Source organism: Phyllobates terribilis, unplaced genomic scaffold (assembly GCF_046119375.1).
Source record: "Phyllobates terribilis strain yellow unplaced genomic scaffold, ASM4611937v1 Scaffold_11__3_contigs__length_659146591, whole genome shotgun sequence".
NCBI lineage: Eukaryota > Metazoa > Chordata > Amphibia > Anura > Dendrobatidae > Phyllobates > Phyllobates terribilis.
The window spans coordinates 612,960,269-612,973,370 of record NW_027362771.1 but is presented as its reverse complement, the minus strand read 5'-3'; positions in this window follow the sequence as shown (position 1 = coordinate 612,973,370).

Sequence of the window (13,102 nt, the reverse complement as noted above, 5' to 3'; positions counted from 1 at the left end):
CCTCCCTACAACGCCTGGGCGTGCTCCTGATGAGGCTGAGTATTGTGTGTGGCCTCCACGTGCCTGTATGACCTCCCTACAACGCCTGGGCATGCTCCTGATGAGGCTGAGTATTGTGTGTGGCCTCCAAGTGCCTGTATGACCTCCCTACAACGCCTGGGCATGCTCCTGATGAGGCTCAGTATTGTGTGTGGCCTCCACGTGCCTATATGACCTCCCTACAATGCCTGGGCATGCTCCTGATGAGGCTGAGTATTGTGTGTGGCCTCCACGTGCCTGTATGACCTCCCTACAATGCCTGGGCGTGCTTCTGATGAGGGGGAGTATTGTGTGTGGCCTCCACGTGCCTGTATGACCTCCCTACAATGCCTGGGCGTGCTCCTGATGAGGCTGAGTATTGTGTGTGGCCTCCACGTGCCTGTATGACCTCCCTACAACGCCTGGGTGTGCTCCTGATGAGGCTGAGTATTGTGTGTGGCCTCCACGTGCCTGTATGACCTCCCTACAACGCCTGGGCATGCTCCTGATGAGGCTGAGTATTGTGTGTGGCCTCCACGTGCCTGTATGACCTCCCTACAACGCCTGGGCATGCTCCTGATGAGGCTGAGTATTGTGTGGCCTCCACGTGCCTGTATGACCTCCCTACAACGCCTAGGCATGCTCCTGATGAGGCTGAGTATTGTGTGTGGCCTCTACGTGCCTGTATGACCTCCCTACAACGCCTGGGCGTGCTCCTGATGAGGCTGAGTATTGTGTGTGGCCTCCACGTGCCTGTATGACCTCCCTACAACGCCTGGGCGTGCTCCTGATGAGGCTGAGTATTGTGTGTGGCCTCCACGTGCCTGTATGACCTCCCTACAACGCCTGGGCATGCTCCTGATGAGGCTCAGTATGGTGTGTGGCCTCCACGTGCCTGTATGACCTCCCTACAACGCCTGGGCATGCTCCTGATGAGGCTGAGTATTGTGTGTGGCCTCCACGTGCCTGTATGACCTCCCTACAACGCCTGGGCGTGCTCCTGATGAGGCTGAGTATTGTGTGTGGCCTCCACGTGCCTGTATGACCTCCCTACAACGCCTGGGCGTGCTCCTGATGAGGCTGAGTATTGTGTGTGGCCTCCACGTGCCTGTATGACCTCCCTACAACGCCTGGGCGTGCTCCTGATGAGGCTGAGTATTGTGTGTGGCCTCCACGTGCCTGTATGACCTCCCTACAACGCCTGGGCGTGCTCCTGATGAGGCTGAGTATTGTGTGTGGCCTCCACGTGCCTGTATGACTTACCTACAACGCCTGGGCGTGCTCCTGATGATGCTGAGTATTGTGTGTGGCCTCCACATGCCTGTATGACCTCCCTACAACGCCTGGGCATGCTCCTGATGAGGCTGAGTATTGTGTGTGGCCTCCACGTGCCTGTATGACCTCCCTACAACGCCTGGGCATGCTCCTGATGAGGCTGAGTATTGTGTGTGGCCTCCAAGTGCCTGTATGACCTCCCTACAACGCCTGGGCGTGCTCCTGATGAGGCTGAGTATTGTGTGTGGCCTCCACGTGCCTGTATGACCTCCCTACAACGCCTGGGCGTTCTCCTGATGAGGCTGAGTATTGTGTGTGGCCTCCACGTGCCTGTATGACCTCCCTACAACGCCTGGGCATGCTCCTGATGAAGCTGAGTATTGTGTGTGGCCTCCACGTGCCTGTATGACCTCCCTACAACGCCTGGGCGTGCTCCTGATGAGGCTGAGTATTGTGTGTGGCCTCCACGTGCCTGTATGACCTCCCTACAACGCCCGGGCATGCTCCTGATGAGGCTGAGTATTGTGTGTGGCCTCCAAGTGCCTGTATGACCTCCCTACAACGCCCGAGCATGCTCCTGATGAGGCTGAGTATTGTGTGTGGCCTCCAAGTGCCTGTATGACCTCCCTACAACGCCCGGGCATGCTCCTGATGAGGCTGAGTATTGTGTGTGGCCTCCACGTGCCTGTATGACCTCCCTACAACGCCTGGGCATGCTCCTGATGAGGCTCAGTATTGTGTGTGACCTCCACGTGCCTGTATGACCTCCCTACAACGCCTGGGCATGCTCCTGATGAGGCTCAGTATTGTGTGTGGCCTCCACGTGCCTGTATGACCTCCCTACAACGCCTGGGCATGCTCCTGATGAGGCTCAGTATTGTGTGTGGCCTCCACGTGCCTGTATGACCTCCCTACAACGCCTGGGCATGCTCCTGATGAGGCAGAGTATTGTGTGTGGCCTCCACGTGCCTGTATGACCTCCCTACAACGCCTGGACATGCTCCTGAAGAGGCTGAGTATTGTGTGTGGCCTCCACGTGCCTGTATGACCTCCCTACAACGCCTGGGCATGCTACTGATGAGGCTGAGTATTGTGTGTGGCCTCCACGTGCCTGTATGACCTCCCTACAACGCCTGGGCATTCTCCTGATGAGGCTGAGTATTGTGTGTGGCCTCCACATGCCTGTATGACGTCCCTACAACGCCTGGGCATGCTCCTGATGAGGCTGAGTATTGTGTGTGGCCTCCACGTGCCTGTATGACCTCCCTACAACGCCTGGGCATGCTCCTGATGAGGCTGAGTATTGTGTGTGGCCTCCACGTGCCTGTATGACCTCCCTACAACGCCTGGGCATGATCCTGATGAGGCTCAGTATTGTGTGTGGCCTCCACGTGCCTGTATGACCTCCCTACAACGCCTGGACATGCTCCTGATGAGGCTGAGTATTGTGTGTGGCCTCCACGTGCCTGTATGACCTCCCTGCAACGCCTGGGCATGCTCCTGATGAGGCTGAGTATTGTGTGTGGCCTCTACGTGCCAGTATGACCTCCCTACAACGCCTGGGCATGCTCTTGATGAGAATGAGTATTGTGTGTGGCCACCACGTGCCTGAATGACCTCCCTACAACGCCTGGGCATGCTCCTGATGAGGCTGAGTATTGTGTGTGGCCTCCATGTGTCTGTATGACCTCCCTACAACGCCTGGGCATGCTCCTGATGAGGCTGAGTATTGTGTGTGGCCTCCACGTGCCTGTATGACCTCCCTACAACGCCTGGGCATGCTCCTGATGAGGCTGAGTATTGTGTGTGGCCTCCACCTGCCTGTATGACCTCCCTACAACGCCTGGGCATGCTCCTGATGAGGCTGAGTATTGTGTGTGGCCTCCAAGTGCCTGTATGACCTCCCTACAATGCCTGGGCATGCTCCTGATGAGGCTGAGTATTGTGTGTGGCCTCCAAGTGCCTGTATGACCTCCCTACAACGCCTGGGCATGCTGCTGATGAGGCTCAGTATTGTGTGTGGCCTCCACGTGCCTGTATGACCTCCCTACAACGAATGGGCGTGCTCCTGATGAGGCTGAGTATTGTGTGTGGCCTCCACGTGCCTGTATGACCTCCCTACAATGCCTGGGCGTGCTTCTGATGAGGCTCAGTATTGTGTGGCCTCCACGTGCCTGTATGACCTCCCTACAACGCCTGGGCGTGCTCCTGATGAGGCTGAGTATTGTGTGTGGCCTCCACGTGCCTGTATGACCTCCCTACAACGCCTGGGCGTGCTCCTGATGAGGCTGAGTATTGTGTGTGGCCTCCACGTGCCTGTATGACCTCCCTACAACGCCTGGGCGTGCTTCTGATGAGGCTCAGTATTGTGTGGCCTCCACGTGCCTGTATGACCTCCCTACAACGCCTGGGCGTGCTCCTGATGAGGCTGAGTATTGTGTGTGGCCTCCACGTGCCTGTATGACCTCCCTACAACGCCTGGGCGTGCTCCTGATGAGGCTGAGTATTGTGTGTGGCCTCCACGTGCCTGTATGACCTCCCTACAACGCCTGGGCATGCTCCTGATGAGGCTGAGTATTGTGTGTGGCCTCCACGTGCCTGTATGACCTCCCTACAACGCCTGGGCATGCTCCTGATGAGGCTGAGTATTGTGTGTGGCCTCCAAGTGACTGTATGACCTCCCTACAACGCCTGGGCGTGCTCCTGATGAGGCTGAGTATTGTGTGTGGCCTCCACGTGCCTGTGTGACCTCCCTACAACGCCGGGCGTGCTCCTGAGGAGGCTGAGTATTGTGTGTGGCCTCCACGTGCCTGTGTGACCTCCCTACAACGCCTGGGCATGCTCCTGATGAGGCTGAGTATTGTGTGTGGCCTCCACGTGCCTGTATGACCTCCCTACAACGCCTGGGCGTGCTCCTGATGAGGTTGAGTATTGTGTGTGGCCTCCACGTGCCTGTATGACCTCCCTACAACGCCCGGGCATGCTCCTGATGAGGCTGAGTATTGTGTGTGGCCTCCAAGTGCCTGTATGACATCCCTACAACGCCTGGGCATGCTCCTGATGAGGCTGAGTATTGTGTGTGGCCTCCACGTGCCTGTATGACCTCCCTACAACGCCTGGGCATGCTCCTGATGAGGCTGAGTATTGTGTGTGGCCTCCACGTGCCTGTATGACCTCCCTACAACGCCTGGGCATGCTCCTGATGAGGCTCAGTATTGTGTGTGGCCTCCACGTGTCTGTATGACCTCCCTACAACGCCTGGGCATGCTCCTGATGACGCTGAGTATTGTGTGTGGCCTCCACGTGCCTGTATGACCTCCCTACAACGCCTGGGCATGCTCCTGATGAGGCTGAGTATTGTGTGTGGCCTCCACCAGCCTGTATGACCTCCCTAGAACGCCTGGGCATGCTCCTGATGAGGCTGAGTATTGTGTGTGGCCTCCAAGTGCCTGTATGACCTCCCTACAATGCCTGGGCATCCTCCTGATGAGGCTGAGTATTGTGTGTGGCCTCCAAGTGCCTGTATGACCTCCCTACAACGCCTGGGCATGCTCCTGATGAGGCTCAGTATTGTGTGTGGCCTCCACGTGCCTGTATGACCTCCCTACAACGCCTGGGCGTGCTCCTGATGAGGCTGAGTATTGTGTGTGGCCTCCACGTGCCTGTATGACCTCCCTACAACGCCTGGGCGTGCTTCTGATGAGGCTCAGTATTGTGTGGCCTCCACGTGCCTGTATGACCTCCCTACAACGCCTGGGCGTGCTCCTGATGAGGCTGAGTATTGTGTGTGGCCTCCACGTGCCTGTATGACCTCCCTACAACGCCTGGGCATGCTCCTGATGAGGCTGAGTATTGTGTGTGGCCTCCAAGTGCCTGTATGACCTCCCTACAACGCCTGGGCATGCTCCTGATGAGGCTCAGTATTGTGTGTGGCCTCCACGTGCCTGTATGACCTCCCTACAACGCCTAGGCGTGCTTCTGATGAGGCTCAGTATTGTGTGGCCTCCACGTGCCTGTATGACCTCCCTACAACGCCTGGGCGTGCTCCTGATGAGGCTGAGTATTGTGTGTGGCCTCCACGTGCCTGTATGACCTCCCTACAACGCCTGGGCGTGCTCCTGATGAGGCTGAGTATTGTGTGTGGCCTCCACGTGCCTGTGTGACCTCCCTACAACGCCCGGACGTGCTCCTGATGAGGCTGAGTATTGTGTGTGGCCTCCATGTGTCTGTATGACCTCCCTACAACGCCTGGGCATGCTCCTGATGAGGCTGAGTATTGTGTGTGGCCTCCACGTGCCTGTATGACCTCCCTACAACGCCTGGGCATGCTCCTGATGAGGCTGAGTATTGTGTGTGGCCTCCACCTGCCTGTATGACCTCCCTACAACGCCTGGGCATGCTCCTGATGAGGCTGAGTATTGTGTGTGGCCTCCAAGTGCCTGTATGACCTCCCTACAATGCCTGGGCATGCTCCTGATGAGGCTGAGTATTGTGTGTGGCCTCCAAGTGCCTGTATGACCTCCCTACAACGCCTGGGCATGCTCCTGATGAGGCTCAGTATTGTGTGTGGCCTCCACGTGCCTGTATGACCTCCCTACAACGAATGGGCGTGCTCCTGATGAGGCTGAGTATTGTGTGTGGCCTCCACGTGCCTGTATGACCTCCCTACAATGCCTGGGCGTGCTTCTGATGAGGCTCAGTATTGTGTGGCCTCCACGTGCCTGTATGACCTCCCTACAACGCCTGGGCGTGCTCCTGATGAGGCTGAGTATTGTGTGTGGCCTCCACGTGCCTGTATGACCTCCCTACAACGCCTGGGCGTGCTCCTGATGAGGCTGAGTATTGTGTGTGGCCTCCACGTGCCTGTATGACCTCCCTACAACGCCTGGGCGTGCTTCTGATGAGGCTCAGTATTGTGTGGCCTCCACGTGCCTGTATGACCTCCCTACAACGCCTGGGCGTGCTCCTGATGAGGCTGAGTATTGTGTGTGGCCTCCACGTGCCTGTATGACCTCCCTACAACGCCTGGGCGTGCTCCTGATGAGGCTGAGTATTGTGTGTGGCCTCCACGTGCCTGTATGACCTCCCTACAACGCCTGGGCATGCTCCTGATGAGGCTGAGTATTGTGTGTGGCCTCCACGTGCCTGTATGACCTCTCTACAACGCCTGGGCATGCTCCTGATGAGGCTGAGTATTGTGTGTGGCCTCCAAGTGACTGTATGACCTCCCTACAACGCCTGGGCGTGCTCCTGATGAGGCTGAGTATTGTGTGTGGCCTCCACGTGCCTGTGTGACCTCCCTACAACGCCGGGCGTGCTCCTGAGGAGGCTGAGTATTGTGTGTGGCCTCCACGTGCCTGTATGACCTCCCTACAATGCCTGGGCATGCTCCTGATGAGGCTGAGTATTGTGTGTGGCCTCCACGTGCCTGTATGACCTCCCTACAACGCCTGGGCGTGCTCCTGATGAGGCTGAGTATTGTGTGTGGCCTCCACGTGCCTGTATGACCTCCCTACAACGCCCGGGCGTGCTCCTGATGAGGCTGAGTATTGTGTGTGGCCTCCAAGTGCCTGTATGACCTCCCTACAACGCCCGGGCGTGCTCCTGATGAGGCTGAGTATTGTGTGTGGCCTCCAAGTGCCTGTATGACCTCCCTACAACGCCTGGGCGTGCTCCTGATGAGGCTGAGTATTGTGTGTGGCCTCCAAGTGCCTGTATGACCTCCCTACAACGCCTGGGCATGCTCCTGATGAGGCTGAGTATTGTGTGTGGCCTCCACGTGCCTGTATGACCTCCCTACAACGCCTGGGCATGCTCCTGATGAGGCTGAGTATTGTGTGTGGCCTCCACGTGCCTGTATGACCTCCCTACAACGCCTGGGCATGCTCCTGATGAGGCTCAGTATTGTGTGTGGCCTCCACGTGTCTGTATGACCTCCCTACAACGCCTGGGCATGCTCCTGATGACGCTGAGTATTGTGTGTGGCCTCCACGTGCCTGTATGACCTCCCTACAACGCCTGGGCATGCTCCTGATGAGGCTGAGTATTGTGTGTGGCCTCCACCTGCCTGTATGACCTCCCTACAACGCCTGGGCATGCTCCTCATGAGGCTGAGTATTGTGTGTGGCCTCCAAGTGCCTGTATGACCTCCCTACAATGCCTGGGCATCCTCCTGATGAGGCTGAGTATTGTGTGTGGCCTCCAAGTGCCTGTATGACCTCCCTACAACGCCTGGGCGTGCTCCTGATGAGGCTGAGTATTGTGTGTGGCCTCCACGTGCCTGTATGACCTCCCTACAATGCCTGGGCGTGCTTCTGATGAGGCTCAGTATTGTGTGGCCTCCACGTGCCTGTATGACCTCCCTACAACGCCTGGGCATGCTCCTGATGAGGCTCAGTATTGTGTGTGGCCTCCACGTGCCTGTATGACCTCCCTACAACGCCTGGGCGTGCTCCTGATGAGGCTGAGTATTGTGTGTGGCCTCCACGTGCCTGTATGACCTCCCTACAACGCCTGGGCGTGCTTCTGATGAGGCTCAGTATTGTGTGGCCTCCACGTGCCTGTATGACCTCCCTACAACGCCTGGGCGTGCTCCTGATGAGGCTGAGTATTGTGTGTGGCCTCCACGTGCCTGTATGACCTCCCTACAACGCCTGGGCGTGCTCCTGATGAGGCTGAGTATTGTGTGTGGCCTCCACGTGCCTGTATGACCTCCCTACAACGCCTGGGCATGCTCCTGATGAGGCTGAGTATTGTGTGTGGCCTCCAAGTGCCTGTATGACCTCCCTACAACGCCTGGGCATGCTCCTGATGAGGCTCAGTATTGTGTGTGGCCTCCACGTGCCTGTATGACCTCCCTACAAAGCCTGGGCGTGCTTCTGATGAGGCTCAGTATTGTGTGGCCTCCACGTGCCTGTATGACCTCCCTACAACGCCTGGGCGTGCTCCTGATGAGGCTGAGTATTGTGTGTGGCCTCCACGTGCCTGTATGACCTCCCTACAACGCCTGGGCGTGCTCCTGATGAGGCTGAGTATTGTGTGTGGCCTCCACGTGCCTGTGTGACCTCCCTACAACGCCCGGACGTGCTCCTGATGAGGCTCAGTATTGTGTGTGGCCTCCACGTGTCTGTATGATCTCCCTACAACGCCTGGGCGTGCTTCTGATGAGGCTCAGTATTGTGTGGCCTCCACGTGCCTGTATGACCTCCCTACAACGCCTGGGCGTGCTCCTGATGAGGCTGAGTATTGTGTGTGGCCTCCACGTGCCTGTATGACCTCCCTACAACGCCTGGGCGTGCTCCTGATGAGGCTGAGTATTGTGTGTGGCCTCCACGTGCCTGTATGACCTCCCTACAACGCCCGGACGTGCTCCTGATGAGGCTCAGTATTGTGTGTGGCCTCCACGTGTCTGTATGACCTCCCTACAACGCCTGGGCATGCTCCTGATGACGCTGAGTATTGTGTGTGGCCTCCACGTGCCTGTATGACCTCCCTACAACGCCTGGGCATGCTCCTGATGAGGCTGAGTATTGTGTGTGGCCTCCAAGTGCCTGTATGACCTCCCTACAACGCCTGGGCATGCTCCTGATGAGGCTGAGTATTGTGTGTGGCCTCCAAGTGCCTGTATGACCTCCCTACAACGCCTGGGCATGCTCCTGATGAGGCTCAGTATTGTGTGTGGCCTCCACGTGCCTGTATGACCTCCCTACAACGCCTGGGCGTGCTCCTGATGAGGCTGAGTATTGTGTGTGGCCTCCACGTGCCTGTATGACCTCCCTACAACGCCTGGGCGTGCTCCTGATGAGGCTGAGTATTGTGTGTGGTCTCCACGTGCCTGTATGACCTCCCTACAACGCCTGGGCGTGCTCCTGATGAGGCTGAGTATTGTGTGTGGCCTCCACGTGCCTGTATGACCTCCCTACAACGCCTGGGCGTGCTCCTGATGAGGCTGAGTATTGTGTGTGGCCTCCACGTGCCTGTATGACCTCCCTACAACGCCTGGGCATGCTCCTGATGAGGCTGAGTATTGTGTGTGGCCTCCACGTGCCTGTATGACCTCCCTACAACGCCTGGGCATGCTCCTGATGAGGCTGAGTATTGTGTGTGGCCTCCACGTGCCTGTATGACCTCCCTACAACGCCTGGGCATGCTCCTGATGAGGCTGAGTATTGTGTGTGGCCTCCAAGTGCCTGTATGACCTCCCTAAAACGCCTGGGCATGCTCCTGATGAGGATGAGTATTGTGTGTGGCCTCCACGTGCCTGAATGACCTCCCTACAACGCCTGGGCATGCTCCTGATGAGGCTGAGTATTGTGTGTGGCCTCCACGTGCCTGTATGACCTCCCTACAACGCCTGGGCATGCTCCTGATGAGGCTCAGTATTGTGTGTGGCCTCCACGTGCCTGTATGACCTCCCTACAACGCCTGGGCGTGCTCCTGATGAGGCTCCGTATTGTGTGTGGCCTCCACGTGCCTGTATGACCTTCCTACAACGCCTGGGCATGCTCCTGATGAGGCTCAGTATTGTGTGTGGCCTCCACGTGCCTGTATGACCTCCCTACAACGCTTGGGCATGCTCCTGATGAGGCTCAGTATTGTGTGTGGCCTCCACGTGCCTGTATGACCTCCCTACAACGCCTGGGCATGCTCCTGATGAGGCTCAGTATTGTGTGTGGCCTCCACGTGCCTGTATGACCTCCCTACAACGCCTGGGCATGCTCCTGATGAGGCTGAGTATTGTGTGTGGCCTCCAAGTGCCTGCATGACCTCCCTACAACGCCTGGGCGTGCTCCTGATGAGGCTGAGTATTGTGTGTGGCCTCCACGTGCCTGTATGACCTCCCTACAACGCCCGGGCGTGCTCCTGATGAGGCTGAGTATTGTGTGTGGCCTCCACGTGCCTGTATGACCTCCCTACAACACCCGGGCGTGCTCCTGATGAGGCTGAGTATTGTGTGTGGCCTCCAAGTGCCTGTATGACCTCCCTACAACGCCCGGGCATGCTCCTGATGAGGCTGAGTATTGTGTGTGGCCTCCACGTGCCTGTATGACCTCCCTACAACGCCTGGGCATGCTCCTGATGAGGCTCAGTATTGTGTGTGGCCTCCACGTGCCTGTATGACCTCCCTACAACGCCTGGGCGTGCTCCTGATGAGGCTGAGTATTGTGTGTGGCCTCCACGTGCCTGTATGACCTCCCTACAACGCCCGGGCATGCTCCTGATGAGGCTCAGTATTGTGTGTGGCCTCCACGTGCCTGTATGACCTCTCTACAACGCCTGGGCATGCTCCTGATGAGGCTGAGTATTGTGTGTGACCTCCACGTGCCTGTATGACCTCCCTACAACGCCTGGGCATGCTCCTAATGAGGCTGAGTATTGTGTGTGGCCTCCACGTGCCTGTATGACCCCCCTACAACGCCTGGGCATGCTCCTGATGAGGCTGAGTATTGTGTGTGGCCTCCAAGTGCCTGTATGACCTCCCTACAACGCCTGGGCATGCTCCTGATGAGGCTCAGTATTGTGTGTGGCCTCCACGTGCCTGTATGACCTCCCTACAACGCCTGGGCATGCTCCTGATGAGGCTGAGTATTGTGTGTGGCCTCCAAGTGCCTGTATGAACCTCCCTACAACGCCTGGGCGTGCTCCTGATGAGGCTGAGTATTGTGTGTGGCCTCCACGTGCCTGTATGACCTCCCTACAACGCCTGGGCGTGCTTCTGATGAGGCTCAGTATTGTGTGGCCTCCATGTGCCTGTATGACCTCCCTACAACGCCTGGGCGTGCTTCTGATGAGGCTCAGTATTGTGTGGCCTCCAAGTGCCTGTATGACCCCCCTACAACACCTGGACATGCTCCTGATGAGGCTGAGTATTGTGTGTGGCCTCCAAGTGCCTGTATGACCTCCCTACAACGCCTGGGCATGCTCCTGATGAGGCTCAGTATTGTGTGTGGCCTCCACGTGCCTGTATGACCTCCCTACAACGCCTGGGCGTGCTCCTGATGAGGCTGAGCATTGTGTGTGGCCTCCACGTGCCTGTATGACCTCCCTACAACGCCTGGGCGTGCTCCTGATGAGGCTGAGCATTGTGTGTGGCCTCCACGTGCCTGTATGACCTCCCTACAACGCCTGGGCGTGCTCCTGATGAGGCTGAGCATTGTGTGTGGCCTCCACGTGCCTGTATGACCTCCCTACAACGCCTGGGCGTGCTCCTGATGAGGCTGAGCATTGTGTGTGGCCTCCACGTGCCTGTATGACCTCCCTACAACGCCTGGGCATGCTCCTGATGAGGCTGAGTATTGTGTGTGGCCTCCACGTGCCTGTATGACCTCCCTACAACGCCTGGGCGTGCTCCTGATGAGGCTGAGCATTGTGTGTGGCCTCCACGTGCCTGTATGACCTCCCTACAACGCCTGGGCGTGCTCCTGATGAGGCTGAGTATTGTGTGTGGCCTCCACGTGCCTGTATGACCTCCCTACAACGCCTGGGCGTGCTCCTGATGAGGCTGAGTATTGTGTGTGGCCTCCACGTGCCTGTATGACCTCCCTACAACGCCTGGGCATGCTCCTGATGAGGCTGAGTATTGTGTGTGGCCTCCAAGTACCTGTATGACCTCCCTACAACGCCTGGGCATGCTCCTGATGAGGCTGAGTATTGTGTGTGGCCTCCACGTGCCTGTATGACCTCCCTACAACGCCTGGGCATGCTCCTGATGAGGCTGAGTATTGTGTGTGGCCTCCACGTGCCTGAATGACCTCCCTACAACGCCTGGGCATGCTCCTGATGAGGCTGAGTATTGTGTGTGGCCTCCACGTGCCTGTATGACCTCCCTACAATGCCTGGGCATGCTCCTGATGAGGCTGAGTATTGTGTGTGGCCTCCACGTGCCTGAATGACCTCCCTACAACGCCTGGGCATGCTCCTGATGAGGCTGAGTATTGTGTGTGGCCTCCACATGCCTGTATGACCTCCCTACAACGCCTCGGCGTGCTCCTGATGAGGCTGAGTATTGTGTGTGGCCTCCACGTGCCTGTATGACCTCCCTACAACGCCTGGGCATGCTCCTGATGAGGATGAGTATTGTGTGTGGCCTCCATGTGCCTGAATGACCTCCCTACAACGCCTGGGCATGCTCCTGATGAGGCTGAGTATTGTGTGTGGCCTCCACGTGCCTGTATGACCTCCCTACAACGCCTGGGCGTGCTCCTGATGAGGCTGAGTATTGTGTGTGGCCTCCACGTGCCTGTATGACCTCCCTACAACACCTGGACATGCTCCTGATGAGGCTGAGTATTGTGTGCGGCCTCCACGTGCCTGTATGACCTCCCTACAACGCCTGGGCATGCTCCTGATGAGGCTGAGTATTGTGTGTGGCCTCCACGTGTCTGTATGACCTCCCTACAACGCCCAGGCGTGCTCCTGATGAGGCTGAGTATTGTGTGTGGCCTCCACGTGCCTGTATGACCTCCCTACAACGCCTGGACATGCTCCTGATGAGGCTGAGTATTGTGTGTGGCCTTCACGTGCCTGTATGACCTCCCTACAACGCCTGGGCGTGCTCCTGATGAGGCTGAGTATTGTGTGTGGCCTCCACGTGCCTGTATGACCTCCCTACAACGCCTGGGCATGCTCCTGATGAGGCTCAGTATTGTGTGTGGCCTCCACGTGCCTGTATGACCTCCCTACAACGCCTGGGCATGCTCCTGATGAGGCTGAGTATTGTGTGTGGCCTCCACGTGCCTGTATGACCTCCCTACAACGCCTGGGCGTGCTCCTGATGAGGCGGAGTATTGTGTGTGGCCTCCATGTGCCT